Genomic DNA, 19,950 nt, shown 5'->3' with positions numbered 1-19,950 from the left:
GACAGAAAGGCGGGACGCCCCGCCCGAGGGGCCCGGAGATCCCCCGCAACCGGACGGGAAGACCGCCCCCGCCCCACCGGCAACAGGGCCCCCACGAGCCCCCCCCCCCCCCACCCCCGGAGAGCGCGGCGAGGCCAGCCCACGGCCACCCCACCCAAGCCGGCCGCCACAGGACCACCCAGCACGGGGCCACAGGAACCACCCACCCCACCCGCAGGGACCCCAACAATGGAGATGGAACAACCAGCAACCGCCCCGCCGAGTCCCCCCCCTGAGGTAGGGGAATAAATAAATAAAATAAATAAATACATAATAATAATAATAATAATATTAATAAAATATATTAAAAAAAATAAAATAAAATTTAAAAAAAAAAAAAAAGGGGAAAAAAATAAATAAATAAATAATTAAATCTATTTATTAAAAAAATAAATAAATAAATAAATAAATAAAAATAATTAAAAGAAGATCACAGACATGCTGACACACAAGGTCGCTACCCCAACAACTGGCCGACTCGCAGCACCTCGGAATACCCTGCAGCACCAAGCCACCACAGTAGACGCAGGGACCAGACCCAGCAGGCCCCAACCAAGACGGGCACCCGGAAGGGATGGACGGCGGGACCCAGGAGCTCCAGACCCGCAGTCCGGATGCAGTAGCCTGAGGCGCCGACCCCCACCCGACAGGCAGGCCCAGAACGTACCCCCAGAAATATACATACATATATATATACATACACATAAACATACACATGTACACATACACACACATACACATGCATACACATACACACATATATATACATACATACATACATACATACATACATACATACACACACACACACATACATATACACAGTTTGTCAGCCCCGACAACCACCACGCGCGCGCGCTGCCACCAGTCACAACATCAGCCACCCCCCTGCACCAGACCCAGCAGCCACGGGCGCCCACACCACAAACAAACGGCAGCAGAAACACATATATGTGTGTCTGTGTGTGTGTGTGTGTGTGTGTGTGTGTGTGTGTGTGCATATATATTTATTTTTCTTGAAATTTATAAGAAAAAACCATTAAAACAATTTTTTTGAGTGTTTTTTTTAAGAATACTTTTGTAAAAAGACGTTTCTTAGGCCCTCTCCACTCTTACTTGCTGTGTGTAGAAGGCAGGCAACAGGAGCTTCTGTAACTTGTTTTAAAAAGGTTTTACTATCATTTTTACACCAAATCATGTATTGCAAGAATCGGTTTAAAAAATCAAGAATTGATTTGGAAGCGAATCGGCACTGCAAGAATCGGAATCGAATCAAATCATGAGTTGTTGTTGTAAGATTCAACGTGGACACTGCATGACTACTCTATTCAGTCTAAGGACATCCAGCTCTTATGAATCAAATGCTTGTCCTTTAACTTACTTGGTATAAAAAACAAGGTTTGATTAATCAATAACAGTGGAACCTCGATGTACAAACATAATTGGTTCTTTACATGTTTCGTAAATTGAGAAGTTTATATAGTGAAGAAAATGTCTCCCTACAAAACAATGTAAACATGAATCAATTGTAATAAATAGTAAAATAATATACACACTATAATGTATATCGAACAAACATAAAAGGGGGTAACAGATCAACAATCTCCTATTTATCAAAACAACGCAACAACAACGGCAAGCTAAACTGTCAACGCTGCACACAAAACCATGTTGCTACAACAAATTTCAAAAAGTACAAAATTATTTACCTTGCTGTCTAAGAAACACACGCTAAATGACTGAGAAGTGGCGACTGAAGAATGGGCTGCGTGAGCAGGATGTGACGTAGGAGGCTACGCCTCTCCAAAATCTACGGCACAGGAAGTGATGTCATCAAAATGGCACAGGAAGTGATGTCATCAAAATGGCAGCGCCCTAAGTCTTCCAGCGGCACACAAAGCTAAACATGCTTCACTACGTAGCTCACCGGCGTCAAAATGTAAACAACACCATTGGTGGATCTACACCTGACATATACCGTAATGATAAAGTATAGGAGCGTATCTAGTCGATTCCACTATGATTACGTCGATATTTTCTGGCATCACAACATCTTCTTTCATTTAAAAAAAAATTTACATTATGTTTATGAACTCAGGGATTATGTCCCTGGACACATGAGGACTTTGAATATGACCAATGTATGATCCTGGAACTACTTGGTATCGGATTGATACCCAAATTTGTGGTATCATCCAAACCTAATGTAAAGTATCAAACAACCGAAGAATAAGTGATTATTACATTTTAACAGAAGTTAGAAAGAACATGTTAAAAGAGAAAGTAAGCAGATATTAACAGTAAATGAACAAGTAGATTCATAATTAATTTTCTACCACTTGTCCTTAATAATGTAGACAAAATAATAGGTAGATAAATGACACAATATGTTACTGCATATGTCAGCAGACTAATTAGGAGCCTTTGTTTGTTTACTTACTAATAAAAGACAAGTTGTCTTGTATGTTCACTATTTTATTTAAGGACAAACTTGCAATAAGAAACATATGTTTAATGCACCCTAAGATTTTTTGTCAAAATAAAGCCAATAATGCCATTTTTTGTGGTCCCCTTTATTTAGAAAAGTACCGAAAAGTATCAAAATAATTTTGGTATCGGGACAACACTAGGTCACACACACAGTAAGTGTCCATTAAGACCTGAAAAAGTAACTAAATTCGTCTGAATACTCGCTAAAAATGCTAAATTCATTAATGTTGGGCCGCCACAAATAAATGTAAAACGTGATTAATGTCAATTATATATTTTGTTTAGAGATGTCTGATAATTTCGGGCTGCCGATATTATCGGCCGATAAATGCTTTAAAATGTAATATTGGAAATTATCGGTATCGGTTTCAAGAAGTAAAATGTATGACTTTTAAAAATGCCGCTGTACGGAGTGGTACACGGACGTAGGGAGAAGTACAGAGCGCCAATAAACCTTAAAGGTACTGCCTTCGCGTGCCGGCCCAGTCACATAACATCTACGGCTTTTCACACACACAAGTGAATGCAAGTCATACTTGGTCAACAGCCATACAGGTCACACTGAGGGTGGACGTATAAACAACTTTAACACTGTTACAAATATGCGCCACACTGTGAACCCACACCAAACAAGAATGACAAACACATTTGCGGTATAGCTCGGTTGGTAGAGTGGCCGTGCCAGCAACTTGAGGGTTCCAGGTTCGATCCCGCTTCCGCCATCCTAGTCACTGCCGTTGTGTCCTTGGGCAAGACACTTTACCCACCTTCTCCCAGTGCCACCCACACTGGTTTAAAAAATGTAACTTTGATATTGGGTTTCACTGTGTAAAGCGCTTTGAGTCAGTAGAGAAAAGCGCTATATAAATATAATTCACTTCACTTCACACATTTCGTGAGAAAATCCGCACCGAAACACAACAGCACAAATACCCAGAACCCCTTGCAGCAGTAACTCTTCCGGGACGCTACAATATACATCCCCCGCTACTCCCCCACCCCCCCCCCCCAACTTAACCCCGCCCACCTCAACCTCCTCATGCTCTCTCAGGGAGAGCATGTCCCAAATTCCAAGCTGCTGTTTTGAGGCATGTTAAAAAAAATAATGCACTTAGTGACTTCAATAATAAATATGGCAGTGCCATGTTGGCATTTTTTCCCATAACTTGAGTTGACTTATTTTGGAAAACCTTGTTACATTGTTTAATGCATCCAGCGGGGCATCACAACAAAATTAGGCATAATAATGTGTTAATTCCACAACTGTATATATCGTATCAGTTGATATCGGTATCGGTAATTAAGAGTAAGACAATATCGGATATCTGCAAAAAAGCCATTATCGGACATCTGTTATTTTGTTGTGATACAATGCTATGACTCAGGGCAGTTCTACGCCGTTGCTACGACGACCATAATAATATGACCGTGCCAAACAAAACGGTGTACCTTTTGTAATTGTATTAGATTTGAGTAGATTATATGAGTTTTCCACGAGACATAAACAATTTAAACTAAGAGTGAGAACTGGTTTTATTCCGGCGTGATGTTCATAAAGACTTGTTTGCCACTCGGGGACAATCCTTGTTATTATTGTTACTTTTACAATATGACTGAGTGTGAGTATTTATGCTCTTCATTCCTTCCAACTTAGCTGCTAGAGCATCCCATCTTTTCCTCGGTGTCACTTTGTCCACCGTGAATATAGATCTGCTACAAGAAATGGACGTTATATCTCCAACACACAAACGGCACCTGTTGGTGCCAGCTTTGTCTTCCCTTCTCTCATCACTTTGTGTTTGTATGATGAAGATTCCTCACAGACGGAGATGGAGATGAAAAATAATTTTTTTTTTTTTAAAAAGACAAGTAAACAAGACAGATGTATAAGAGGAGGGAGCACTCGTACTACTCAGGAAATGTGTCTCTTTGAATGTGTGGATGGTTCTGCATTTTTAATCAAATTCCAGTAAAAGTGCTCGCCAAATCCGACCCAGCTGACATGGAACACAATGTTACCTCTCTAGTGCAACTTTGCAGCCTCCTCCTTTTTTTTAAACACACATTAGCATTTGTGTGGATGTATTTGTTCATTCAAGTTGAATGAAAAGCAATATTACCTGATTTACACTGATAGCGCACTGTTTTTTTTGTGCACTGAAATGTGAAGGTAATCAAAATGATGACCCAAGATCACTTCTTTTAAAAGGTATGATAATAGTAGACCAGCTAGGGTGACCATTTCCATTACACCAAAAAGGAGGACAATTTGCGGCATATGACACCAAAAAGGAGGACATTATGCGGCATATCAATAAATTACTATGGTGTACATAGGAGTCTGGTATACTCTTATTTATAGTACAATTTTGAGTGGTTTAAAGATGATGTTTGTGTGGCTGAATAGGAAAAAATATTAAAGTCAAGTGTTTGTTAACAGTATTTGTATTTATTCAATACATTGTGGTGTTCAAAAAGTGACCACTGAGATGAATCTTTTCAAGTGCAGAGTGCCACAAAGCATAACATGTGTGGACTTAAATGTAAACAACAATTAACAGGTAACATATATAATTTTAAAAAAATGTGAGCGACATCAGACGTGCACACTGTGGCCACACCAGCGTCACACCTGTCCCAAACCTGACATCATAACAATTTAAATGTTTTATTAAAATAATTTTCTGATATAAGTGATTTTGCCCTCTTACAATGACAATAACAAAAAAACATGTTTTTCATGACCTATGTGCTAGTATTGTATGTCTGGCTGCGGGTCCTGCCTTTAAGAGAAATGTTACCCCTTTCAGAGATTACATTTAGTTCCTGTAACTTTCTGTCTGTAAAATACATCTTTTTATTAGCATTTATGAAATCTAGTGACAATATTTCATGAATAATAACCTTAGATTAACATTCTTAATAAATGGCAGTAAAATAAGCACACATCTGATTGTGGAGTCAGTGTTACAACCTGGCATTTACACATTGTGTGGCGTTGGGGTTGTCCGACTTTTTGTGTGGCCATAAACGCAACACTGGCTAAGTGCCATGAGTGCGTGTGTTGGTGCAGGTGAGCGAGCGAGCGGCTTCTGTTGAAACGACGGATGACAACGTTGGTTTAAGCCTGGTTTGTATGGCAGAAAATTACCAGTTTTTATGGATAAAAGTTTTTTTACTCATGTTTTTGGTGTGGTTACAAACAGTTTTGCTCAATAAAGTGATTGATGGAATTCCTGTCCGTAAAGTGTCTCGACAGACGATAATTGAACTGTGTTGACAAAGATTGTTTTATTCATTGGGGCCACTCTTGTTGTCACCTGTCACTCACAGAGTTGCATTGCAAAATCATACAGAATAAATTGTAATGTGTTTATTTTGTTTAAAGTTCAGATGGGATTTTTGATTTCCTGCGCGGCATTAATTTGCTGTGCGCATATGACGCCATTGCGCAGGCGCGCACCTTAGAGGGAACGTTGGACCCTTGTTTACCTTTTTAACCAATGATAAGCAGATTTGTATCTGACACCGACCGCTCTTAGCCAATCATTTGATATGTTACTGCGTTGGGGGCATTTTTTTACGGTATATGATTGGCTATTGCGCTGCAGCCCAGCAAAGATGAAAAAACTCCGCTCTTCAAGCCTAGTGCCTCAAAAAGGAGGACAAATACGTGTCCGGCTTGATGCTGCGCCGGACAGGGCATTAAAAATCCGGACTGTCCGGCCTAAATCCGGACACCTGGTCACCCTAAGACCAGCTGGTGTGTTGGTTACGTACAAAACCCAAAACCAGTGAAGTTGGCACGTAATTAAAAACAGAATACAATGATTTGCAAATCGTTTTCAACCTATATTCAGTTGAATAGACTGCAAAGACAAGATATTTAACGTTCGAACTGGTAAACTTTGTTATTTTTTTGCACATTTTTGCTCATTTGAAATTTGAAGCCTGCAACATGTTTCAAAAAAGCTGGCACAAGTGGCAAAAAAGACTGAGAAAGTTGAGGAATGCTCATCAAACACTTATTTGGAACATCCCACAGGTGAACAGGCTAATTGGGAACAGGTGGGTGCCATGATTGGGTATAAAAGCAGCTTCCATGAAATGCTCAGTCATTCACAAATAAGGATGGGGCGAGGGTCACCACTTTGTCAACAAATGTGTGAGCAAATTGTCCAACAGTGTAAGAACAACATTTCTCAACCAGCTATTGCAAGGAATTTAGGGATTTCACCATCTAAGGTCTGTAATATCATCAAAAGGTTCAGAGATTCTGGAGAAATCACTGCTCGTAAGCGATGATATTACGGACCTTCGATCCCTCAGGCGGTTCTGCATCAAAAAGTGACATCAGTGTGTAAAGGATATCACCACATGGGTTTCAGGAACACTTCAGAAAACCACTGTCAGTAACTACAATTGGTCGCTACATATGTAAGTGCAAGTTAAAACTCTACTAGGCAAAGCGAAAGCCGTTTATCAACAACACCCAGAAAAGCCGCCAGCTTTGCTGGACCCGAGCTCATCTAAGATGGACTGATGCAAAGTGGAAAAGCGTTCTGTCTGACGAGTCCACATTTCAAGTTATTTTTGGAAACTGTGGACGTAGTGTCGTCCGGACCAAAGAGGAAAAGAACCATCCGGATTGTTATAGGCGCAACGTTGAAAAGCCAGCATCTGTGATGGTATGGGGGTGTATTAGTGCTCAAGACATGGGTAACTTACACATCTGTGAAGGCGCCATTAATGCTGAAAGGTACATGCAGGTCTTGGAGCAACATATGGGACGGTATTGCTCGGTTGGTAGAGTGGCCGTGCCAGCAACTTGAGGGTTCCAGGTTCGATCCCCGCCTCCGCCATCTTAGTCCCTGCCGTTGTGTCCTTGGGCAAGACACTTTACCCACCTGCTCCCAGTGCCACCCACACTGGTTTAAATGTAACTTAGATATTGGCTTTCACTATGTAAAAGCCCTTTGAGTCACTAGAAAAAAGCGCTACATAAATATAATTGACTTCATATGTTGCCATCCAGGCAACGTTATCATGGACGCCCCTGCTTATTTCAGCAAGACAATGCCAAGCCACGTGTTACAACAGCGTGACTTCATAGTAAAAGAGTACTAGACTGGCCTGCCTGTACCAGACCTGTATCCCGTTGAAAATGTGTGGTGCTTTATGAAGCCTTAAATACCAACTTGAACAACTTAAGCTGTACATCAAGCAAGAATAGGAAAGAATTCCAACTGAAAAACTTCAAAAATGTGTCTCCTCAGTTCCCAAACGTTAACTGAGTGTTGTTAAAAGGAAAGGCCATGTAACACAATAAACCTTAAAGGCACTGCCTTTGCATGCCGGCCCAATCACATAATATCTACGGCTTTTCACGCACACAAGTGAATGCCATGCATACTTGGTCAACAGCCATACAGGTCACACTGAGGGTGGCCTTATAAACAACTTTAACACTGTTACAAATATGCGCCACACTGTGAACCCACACCAAACAAGAATGACAAACACATTTCGGGAGAACATCCGCACCGTAACACAACATAAACACAACAGAACAAATACCCAGAACCCCTTGCAGCACTAACTGTTCCCGGACGCTACAATATACACCCCGCGCTACCCCCCCCCCCCCCGCCCCCCTTACCCAACCCCGCCCACCTCAACCTCCTCATGCTCTCTCAGGGAGAGCATGTCCCAAATTCCAAGCTGCTGTTTTGAGGCATGTTAAAAAAAATAATGCACTTTGTGACTTCAATAATAAATATGGCAGTGCCATGTTGGCATTTTTTTCCATAACTTGAGTTGATTTATTTTGGAAAACCTTGTTACATTGTTTAATGCATCCAGCGGGGCATCACAACAAAATTAGGCATAATAATGTGTTAATTCCACGACTGTATATATGTATCGGTATCGGTTGGTATCGGAATCTGTAATTAAGAGTTTGACAATATCGGAATATCGGATATCGGCAAAAAAGCCATTATCGGACATCTTTAGTTCAAACATTAAGTATCTTGTCTTATTTACGAATTACACATTGTGCCAACTACACTGGTTTTGGGTTTTGTATAATAATGATAACCATGCTAAAACTCCCAACGGAAAGTATTATTGTTTACAATTTAAATTATCCAAAAACCGTGATTTATAACGCTACTTTGATAAACTCAAGGACTGACTCGCTAGCTCAAATGCTAACATGAATACAAAAGACTAGGGGTGGAACAATAAACGGTAATAACGATAACTGTGGTAAAACTCCCTACGGTTATTATTACTGTTTTGAATTAAAATGATAAAAAATGTACCTAATAGCCACACTTGCATAAACTCATGAACCGACCTAGCCTTAATGCTAATATTAATACAAGAGACTAGGGATAAAACAATAAACTAAAATAATGATATCCGTGATAAAACTCCTGACGGTTAATATAATAGTTTTCAATTTAAAAACCGTGATTGATAACTGCACTTTGATAAACTCACAAATTTACCTGCGCTAGCTCGCTGGCTTAAATGCTAACACACTATATAACAAACTATATTAATGATAACCATGGTAAAACTCCCGACCGAAAGTATTATTGTTTTCAATTAAAATGATCCAAAATCCGCGATTGACAACGGTACTTTGATAAACTCAAGGAATGATTTGCGCCAGCTCGCTAGCTAATAAAGCTAACATGAAAACAAGAGACTAGAGATATAACAATAAACGGTAATAACGATAACTGTGGTAAACGACTGACGGTTAGTATTACTGTTTTGAATGATAGAAAATGTGCCTAATAACCACACTTGGATAAATAAACCGACCGAGCTTAAATGCTAACATGAATACAAGAGACTAGGGATATAACAATAAACTATAATAACGATATCTGTGGTAAAACTCCCGACGGTTAGTATTATCGTTTTCAATTTAAAAACCGTGATCGATAACTGCACTTTGATAAACTCACGGACTGACCGCTCGCTAGCTTAAATGTTAACATGAAAACAAGAGACATTAACGTGTTTCCCCATAAGAATCGACATACCCCAAACTAAACTTGTATAAACACATGACTGTTTGATTCAATTGTGCTCTCTTAGCACAGAGTGATTGTTCTATGCTCAGAGAAATACTAAGCAGCGGTGTTATTACGGTGCGTTCACAGACCGCTAAACAGAGTAGGACGGCAGAACACTATCTGTCAACATTCAAAATAGTGGGTTTTTGAACAGTGTCTATTTTTTTTAGTAATTCAAAACAAAACTTGGTCAAAAGATGTCAGCGTGTACTTTTTGAGCACATTATAAAGATACATTTGCTAGTGACAACCGTGGTATGACAATTTATTTTGCTAGTTAGTTAGCAATATAACTCAAAAAGGTAAGACAACATTTTCAGGAGATGTCAGAGATGGGATAAGAAACAAGTGATGAGGTTTTGGATCGCCGCCTGGATTCAGAATCGTTCAAAATGTTTCAATGCTACATGTTCCCATAATAGTTATTTACTTTTGTGGTCTTAAGTGTCTCAAAAGAACAGTGCTTTACTTTTATTGAGAAACTCAAGTTTTAATCCTGAAAAGTTGATGTGTCCTTCAGACGCTAACTTTGTATCTATTAGTGCCAAGTCAATTATTGCAACTGCTTCAGTTCAAAATAATCCGTTTTGATGCAATAATTCATAAGTATTTTCACATGATTTTACTATCTGCTTATTTCTGTGTATTTCACTAAGATTGCTTCTAACTAGTTGCCATCGAGCTGGCGATGCGTTCACTGACTATGTTTTGGTCACTAAATTTTCTTTTCATGAATTTTATTTGAGACACAAAAAATAAAACTGTTTTTTTTTTCATTGTCAAAGAACAATAACTAGAGTAGTATTGTCCTGATACCAATATTTTCATACTTTTCTAAATAAAGGGGAGTGCAAAAAAATGGCATTATTGGCTTTATTTTAACAAAAAATCTTAGGGTACATTAAACATATGTTTTTTATTGCAAGTTTGTCCTTAAATAAAATAGTGAACATACAAGACAACTTGTCTTTTAGTAGTAAGTAAACAAACAAAGGCTCCTAATTTAGCTGCTGACATATGCAGTAACATATTGTGTCATTTATCTACCTATTATTTTCTCAACATTATTAAGGACAAGTGGTAGAAAATCAATTAATAATCTACTCGTTCATTTACTGTTAATATCTGCTTACTTTCTCTTTTAACATGTTCTAGCTACACTTCTGTTAAAATGTAATCATCACTTAGTCTTCTCTTCCTTGATACTTTAGATTAGTTTTGGATGATACCACACATTTGGGTATACCAAGTAGTTACAGGATCATACATTGGTCATATTCATAGTCCTCATGTGTCCAGAGAAATATTTCCTGAGTTTATAAACATAATATACATTTTTTTTAAACGATGATGCTAAAAAATATCGATGTAATCATAATAGTATCGACTAGATACACTCCTGTACATGATATCATTACAGTGGATGTCAGCTGTAGATCCACCAATGGCGTTTGTTTACATTGTGAAGCCGGTGAGCTACGGTGTGTAGTGAAGCATGTTTAGCTATTCCTCGTCCTGCAGGGATGATCCTTGTAAGAAACTTACTTTATTGGTCGCCATGGAGACCAGGATTAGTGATTTAGAAGTAGTTAAAACACTGCAGACCGCGGATGGACTTTAGCCGCTAGCTAGCTAGCCATGTCTTAAAGCACCTCTTCCTGATAGCGTTTCAGTGTTATAACTTCACCTTTATCTTTAGTTTTTAAGCCAAAATGCGTCCGTTCTCCCTTTTCTGTCTACACACTGTGTCTGCTTGTAAGTACTCAGTGATTGTGCGCCGCCGAACATGCTCCTCTGCTCGTAAACCAGCAATGACATGACGTGACGACGACGGAGGGGCAGGGGGGATGGGGGTACTTTTTAGAGGCAGTATAGTACCGAATATGATTCATTAGTATCGCGGTACTATACTAATACCGATATACTGTACAACCCTAAACTAGATGTAAAAACTTTTTTCTTTTCATTTTATTTCATTGAACAAAAAGAAAAAAATCACTCAGCAGAAATACATTTTTTTTACCAAAAACATGTTTTTTTACACTCACACAGGACGTTTTTTCAGTAAAACAGTGTGATGTTGTATCCTGCATCATAAATATGCTTTTGTGTATAAACGCTATCTTGTCTTTGAATCTTTGAGTAGAAAGACAATTTTGGTGTCGAGCTATAAATAAAAACATGTTTTAGTCAATTTTTTTCTTTTTCTGCTTGACTGGTCAGTTTTATTTTTGTTATATGATATAAATGAAATAAAAATCGAACCGTTTTTTTTTAGATCGAGTCGTTGCTCTTCGACACTGAAAAAGAAAACCTCTTCAAAAGGCAATAATCAAACAAACGGTGATCCCCTCTGGATAAAATGTGATTTATTTTTAGTCCTTCTGCTGACAAGCTAGCAGCTAATTGTGTGGAGCCGCTTCCCTAAACTAGTGAAGTGAAGTGAGTTATATTTATATAGCGCTTTACATAGTGAAAGCCAATATCTAAGTTACATTTAAACCCGTGTGGGTGGCACTGGGAGCAGGTGGGTAAAGTGTCTTGCCCAAGGACACAACGGCAGTGACTAGGATGGCGGAAGCGGGCATCGAACCTGGAACCCTCAAGTTGCTGGTACGGCCACTCTACCAACCTAACTAACTAAGAATAATCACCTCCTTTACAGCAAATAAACTGCATTTCTTGATATCTTATATTAGGAGTGAGGCTAAACATGTTACACAAAGAAAGCAGGCAGGCTAATAGCTAAGCTAACTGCTAAGCTAGCATTAAATAGGTATGTGCGTATTTGTCGCTGGCTTATTAAGCACAAATAAGTGCTTAATAAAGTTTAAGAAATGTAGATGGAATGACGTTGCAACAGAAAGTAAGCAGTTATTGTCAGGAAATGAACAAGTAGATTAATAAAAGTCTAGAAAGAGGATAAAACTGTGGATCCATCCATAAATTATTGATATCAACACCAAGGGTAATATCACTATATGATGGATACTAGAGGGATTAGGTCGTTACTTTCATTTTCTAAAAATATTTTTTGTTGTTTCTGTTAATGTTTACAAATTCCGAGAACAATTCCTTGGACACTGGAAGAGTTTTTTCTATTGTTAGTTCTATTGACTCTGTTTTTGCTCAAACTATTTTATGAAACAAAAGAGAATAAGTAAGTAGTTTAAATTTTGCTTAACTGTCAATAGCACTCACAATAAATAGATTGAAATATTTACAGTTAATAAATGTGATCAGTATCGGTACTGGTATCCGGCCGATCGTGTTCTTGGATGATCGGAATCGGCCGCATAAAACCCTGATCCGAACATTTCTCATTTTAAGAAATGTATTATTTTGTAGACAAGGATGAGGAACTCAGAGCATAAGGACGAGGTTGTCACTGAAGTTGTTAGCTACAGTTGGAGTGTGCTGACTATGCAGAGTACTGCTGCCATCTACTGGATACTTTTGTAACTACACCCTATTCAGTTAGCTTAATAATACGCATTACCTCCCTGCTTGGCACTCAGCATCAAGGGTTGGAATTGGGGGTTAAATCACCAAAAATGATTCCCGGGCGCGGCCACCGCTGCTGCTCACTGCTCCCCTCACCTCCCAGGGGGTGAACAAGGGGATGGGTCAAATGCAGAGGACAAATTTCACCACAACCAGTGTGTGTGTGACAATCATTGGAACTTTAACTTTAACTTAACTTAAATGTTTTTATTATTTATTCTGTTTATTTTTCATTAGCAAAAAAAACCCGACAAAAAAACATAAATGTTGTAGCGGACCACATCAAATGGGGCGGTATAGCTCGGTTGGTACAGTGGCCGTGCCAGCAACTTGAGGGTTCCAGGTTCGATCCCCGCTTCCACCATCCTAGTCACTGCCGTTGTGTCCTTGGGCAAGACACTTTACCCACCTGCTCCTAGTGCCACCCACACTGGTTTAAATGTAACTTAGATATTGGCTTTCACTTTGTAAAAGGGCTCTGAGTCACTAGAGAAAAGCGCTATATAAATATAATTCACTTCACTTCCCTTCACGTGGTGGGTCGTTGTAATTAATGTGGCAAGTCACTTTAAATGAAACGGCTGGCCATATTAAATGTGGCGAGTCTAGTTAAATGAGGTGAGCCACATTTAAATGATGCGACGGGCCACTTTAATGATTTGGCGAACTTTGTTAAATGTTGCGGCGAGCCTCGTTAAATGATGTGGTGAGCCACTTCAAATGAGCGGCAAGCCACAATAAATGATGCAGGCCTCGTTAAATGATATGGAAAGCCACTTTAAATGATGTGGTGAGCCACATTTAATGCGCGGCAAGTCACAATAAATGATGCAAGCCTCGTTAAATGATATGGCGAGCCAATTTAAATGATGTGGTGAGCCACTTTAAATGATGTGGTGAGCCACATTAAATGCACGGCAAGTCACAATAAATGATGCAAGCCTCGTTAAATGATATGGCGAGCCAATTTAAATGATGTGGTGAGCCACTTTAAATGATGTGGTGAGCCACATTAAATGCACGGCAAGTCACAATAAATGATGCAAGCCTCGTTAAATGATATGGCGAGCCAATTTAAATGATGTGGTGAGCCACTTTAAATGATGTGGTGAGCCACATTAAATGCGCGGCAAGCCACAATAAATGATGCAAGCCTTGTTAAATGATATGGCGAGCCACTGTAAATGATGTGGTGAGCCACTTTAAATGATGTGGTGAGCCACTTTAAATGATGTGGGGAGCCACTTTAAATGAGCGGCAAGCCAATATAAATGATGCAAGCCTCGTTAAATGATATGGTGAGCCACTTTAAATGACGTGGTGAGACACTTTAAATGATGTGGTGAGCCAAAGTAAGGATGTGGTGAGCCACTTTAAATAATGTGGTGAGCCACTATTAATGATGCGGCGAGCCTCGTTAAATGATGTGGCGATCCACTTTAAATGATGAGGTGAGGCACTTTAAATGATGTGGCGAGCCACAATAAATGATGCAGTGAACCACAATAAAAGATGCAGCGAGCCTCGTTAAATGATGTGGTAAGCCACTTTAAATGATGTGGCGAGCCTTATTAAATGATGTGGTGAGTCACTTTAAAATATGTGTTGAGCCACAATAAATGAAGCGGCGAGCCTCGTTAAATGATGTGGCGATCCACTTTAAATGATAGGGTGAGGCACTTTAAATGATGCGGCGGGCCACAATAAATGATGCAGTGAACCACAATAAAAGATGCAGCGAGCCTCGTTAAATGATGTGGCGAGCCACTTTAAATGATGGGGTGAGCCACTTTAAATGATGGGGTGAGCCACTTTAAATGATGCGGTAAGCCACAATAAATTATGCGGTGAACCACAATAAAAAATGCAGCGAGCCTTGTTAAATGATGTGGCGAGCCTCTTTAAATGATAGGGTGAGCCACTTTAAATGATGCGGCGAGCCACAATAAATGATGCAGCGAGCCTTATTAAATAATGTGGTTAGCCACGATAAATGATGTGGCGAGCCACTTTAAATTATGGGTTGAGTCACAATAAATGAAGCGGCGAGCCTTGTTAAATGATGTGGCGAGCCACAATAAATGATGCAGTGAACCACAATAAAAAATGCAGCGAGCCTTGTTAAATGATGTGGGAGGGCACTTTAAATGATGGGGTGAGCCACATTAAATGACGCGGCGAGCCACAATAAATGATGCAGCGAGAATCGTCAAATGATGTGGTTAGCCACAATAAATGATGCAGCGAGCCTCGTTAAATGATAAGGTAAGCCAAAATAAATGATGTGGCGAGCCTTATTAAATGATGTGGCGAGTCACTTTAAATTATGTGGTGAGCCACAATAAATGAAGCGGCGAGCCTCGTTAAATGATGTGGCGCGCCACTTAAAATGATGGGATGAGACACTTTAAATGATTGGGTGAGCCACTTTAAATGATGGGGTGAGCCACATTAAATGATTGAGTGAGCCAGCATTGCCGTTGTTAGGCCTATTTTAGGGGGGCTCAAGCCCCCCAAAAATTTTCTTAAGCCCCCATAAATAATTTGGTGTTTAAAAAAAAAAAAAAAAAAAAATCTTTTTTTTTTTTTTTTTTTACAAATACATGCCGACATATTCATTATAAAGTGGCCCGAATATTAGTTTAAATAAATAATCATATAACCTGTCATTATTCACTCAGTTTCCCCTCACTTCATAGCGTAAGGTAGAGAGCCCCTTTAGTGTAATGTAATGAAAAATGAATAAATACATAAAAAGAAAAAAAAAGAAAAATGGTTAAAAGCCATCGTCCCGGGGAGCATTTAATTTCGTCCCGTGCATTTCTTTTACCGTCCCCGGGACGACGGGACTACGTTAATCTCAAGCCCTGGAAGTTACATTTTATTATTTGCATTATTTGTTTCAGCATTGCACTTTGAAGAGGGTCTCTCAGCTCTTTGACAGCTTTGGCTCTTTTTCAGATCAGCAGACTAAGTCTTTCTTATTTACAGTATTTATAAAAGTTTCTAATTTCTATTCAGACTTACATATATATTTAATTTCCTTAACGGCTTGCCATAATATATATATATATATAAATATATTATATATAAACCAAATTATCCTGATCCAGATATTACTTTAATTCAAGTAATTAAGTAATATTCCCAGGGCTTGAATTTACAACCATTTTAGTCACATATGTGCCCAAAATGTAATCTGTGCAACTTCAAAATATTTGGGAACAAACAATTATTGTATTGTGAGCTAAAGTGGTGGCATTAGTCTCTATGTTGTGAATGAATAACATAGAGGCTAATGCCATGACTTTCATTGTGTTTCAGTGTATCTTGAAGGATCATGCAAGTCATTGTTTCTTGTTGATGCTGTAAACAAAATGTCACTGTGCAAACCCATGTTTGTTGTTGTACTGAACACAGATTGAAAATAAACCCACTGAAATAATAATAATAACAATGATTCATTTCTAAGTCTTTGTTAGCCGTTTGTGAAGTTTTGTGCTCGTGTGCTACGTTCGCTCGCATCCTGTGCATCTCCTGGGGGCTAAGCCCTCCTGTCCTTAAAAGCTAGTGACGCCCCTGTGAGCCAGTAAAAATGATGGGGTGAGCCACATTAAATGAGGCGGCGAGCCACAATAAATGATGCAGTGAACCACAATAAAAGATGCAGCAAGCCTCGTTAAATGATGTGGCGAGCCATTTTAAATGATGGGACGAGCCACTTTAAATGATGCGACGAGTCACAATAAATGATGCAGCGAGCCTCGTTAAATGATGTGGTAAGCCACAATGAATGATGTGGCGAGCCTTATTAAATGATGTGGTGAGTCACTTTAAATTATGTGGTGAGCCACAATCAGGGCCGGACCGTGGCATAGGCCGTATAGGCAAATGCTAAGGGCGCCGTGTATCAGGGGGCGCCACGCCAGTGCCACAAATGTTGGAGGAAAAAAAAAAAAAAAAAAAAAAAAGTTGCTACTATTATTTCTAAATACATAAAATAATCACACGTTAATTAAAATGCAAAGTAAAGCCTATTTAATAGAAATATTATTTGTTACAACATTACGATGCCCCTCCCTTCCCGTATCATGACTCTTTTTGGACGTCACCACATAAAAAAATCAACACAAGATGTCAAAACGGCCAAAACTGTCAGGTGCCCAGGGAAGAAAAAAGAGAAAAGAAGAGGAGAAACGAGAAAAAGACAGAGGTAGCAGGTAGGTAACGTTAGCCTACATGAAATTATTTGTCTGTTACAGAATGTGATAGTAACCTGGCTTTTTAGCATTAAGCTAATGCTACATGATTCGGCAATTGCTAATCAATAAATAGCTAGTTCTGTTTTAACGTCGGGTTAATATTGTGGAGGGGGCTAAATTGTTATGGAAAATAACAATGTAACGTTAGGTAATTACAGTACTCCCTGGTGTACAGTAATTTGTAAGTCATTCTAGTTAATGCAATATTAAAAAGCACAAATAGAGAACTCTGTAGGAGCCCCTTTTTTTGTAATATAGTTATTAAAGTCATACTGGTTTGATATCTTGTTTTGTGCAGTGCCTTATTTATATTGTATTTTTAATTTATTTTATGCAACTTGTTGACATGTTTTATTTTGTGTTTATGTATGTAAAAAATATTGTATTTCATATATTCATTTTATATTTTTTGTATTCATTTATTTATCCTTTTTTTAAAAAATCTTGTTAACTATTCTGATTGTTAATTTGCTTTCTTTAAGTAAAAAAAAAGGTCAAAGACAAAGCTATTCGGTTTCTTGTGAGTATATACTCTTCACTGCCGATGTGGGGGGGCGCCACCTAAAATCTTGCCTAGGGCGCCAGATTGGTTAGGGCCGGGCCTGGCCACAATAAATAAAGCGGCGAGCCACTTTAAATGATGCAGCGATCCACTTTAAATGATGGAGTGAGGCACTTTAAATGATGCGGCGAGCCACAATAAATGATGCAGTGAACGACAATAAAAGATGCAGCGAGCCTCGTTAAATGATGTGGCGAGCCACTTTAAATGATGGGGTGAGCCACTTAAAATGATGGGGTGAGCCACATTAATTGATGCGGCGAGCCACAATAAATGAAGCAGTGAACCACAATAAAAGATGCAGCGAGCCTCATTAAATGATGTGGCGAGCCACTTTAAATGATGCAGTGAACCACAATAAAAGATGCAGCGACCCTCGTTAAATGATGTGGCGAGCCACTTTAAATGATGCAGTGAACCACAATAAAAGATGCAACGAGCCTCGTTAAATGATGTGGCGAGCCACTTTAAATGATGGGGTGAGCCACTTAAAATGATGGGGTGAGCCACATTAATTGACGCGGCGAGCCACAATAAATGAAGCAGTGAACCACAATAAAACATGCAGCGAGCCTCGTTAAATGATGTGACGAGTCACTTTAAATGTTGTGCTGAGCCACTTAAATTATGCGGTGAACCACTTTAAATGATGCAGCGAGTCACATTAAATGAGAACATGCAAACTATTTACAAAGAAGTCAAAATATTAGAACTCACTCTTTAGATGATATTTTTTCATATGGATATCATTTCATTAGCAGTGTAATTGAATGATAATTAGATAATTATGTTGCATGTTTTAGTTGTTCTTGGGTGTTGTTGAGTATTACAGCAACCATCACATATTTATTACTGGACTTTTTTGTATCACAAAACACCTGAAAATAAGATCCATCCATTTTCTACTGCGTGTCCCTTTCGGGGTCACGGGGGGTGCTGGAGCCTATCTCAGCTGCAATCGGGCGGAAGGCGGGGTGCACCCTGGACAAGTCGCCACCTCATCGCAGGGCCAACACAGATAGACAGACAACATTCACACACTAGGGACCATTTAGTGTTGCCAATCAACCTATCCCCAGGTGCATGTCTTTGGAGGTGGGAGGAAGCCGGAGTACCTGGAGGGAACCCACGCCATCAAGGGGAGAACATGCAAACTATTTACAAAGAAGTCAAAATATTAAAACTCACTCTTTAGATGATATTTTTTCATATGGATATTATTCCATTACCAGTAATTGAATGATAATTAGATAATTATGTTGCATGTTTTAGTTGTTCTTGGGTGTTGTTGCCAACCTTGAGACCTCCGAATTCGGGAGATGGGGTTAGCTAGAATTCACTGAAATTCAAGTATTTCTTATATATATAATGATGTGTTAAAATGCCACAAGTGAAATTCAAGTGTTTCTATATATATATATATATATATATATATATATATATATATATATATATATATATATATATATATATATATATATATATATATATATATATATATATATATATATACAAACCCTGTTTCCATATGAGTTGGGAAATTGTGTTAGATGTAAATATAAACGTAATACAATGATTTGCAAATCCTTTTCAACCCATATTCAGTTGAATATGCTACAAAGACAACATATTTGATGTTCAAACTGATAAAAAAAATGTTTTTGCAAATAATCATTAACTTTAGAATTTGATGCCAGCAACACGTGACAAAGAAGTTGGGAAAGGTGGCAATAAATACTGATAAAGTTGAGGAATGCTCATCAAACACTTATTTGGAACATCCCACAGGTGAACAGGCAAATTGGGAACAGGTGGGTGCCATGATTGGGTATAAAAGTAGATTCCATGAAATGCTCAGTCATTCACAAACAAGGATGGGGCGAGGGTCACCACTTTGTCAACAAATGCGTGAGCAAATTGTTGAACAGTTTAAGAAAAACCTTTCTCAACCAGCTATTGCAAGGAATTTAGGGATTTCACCATCTACGGTCCGTAATAT

The 19,950-nt window shown here is 38.9% G+C and overlaps 1 protein-coding gene across 1 annotated transcript in view; it reads right to left on the bottom strand.

The window, feature by feature from the left end:
* Positions 1–19,950, bottom strand: part of LOC133639234 (voltage-dependent calcium channel gamma-4 subunit-like) — a 59,580-nt gene that overhangs the window by 30,116 nt on the left and 9,514 nt on the right. The window lies entirely within an intron of this gene.

Source organism: Entelurus aequoreus, linkage group LG22, assembly GCF_033978785.1.
Source record: "Entelurus aequoreus isolate RoL-2023_Sb linkage group LG22, RoL_Eaeq_v1.1, whole genome shotgun sequence".
Lineage (NCBI taxonomy): Eukaryota > Metazoa > Chordata > Actinopteri > Syngnathiformes > Syngnathidae > Entelurus > Entelurus aequoreus.
Note: the sequence above shows the minus strand (reverse complement) of the source record. Positions and strands in the feature narration are given on the sequence as shown.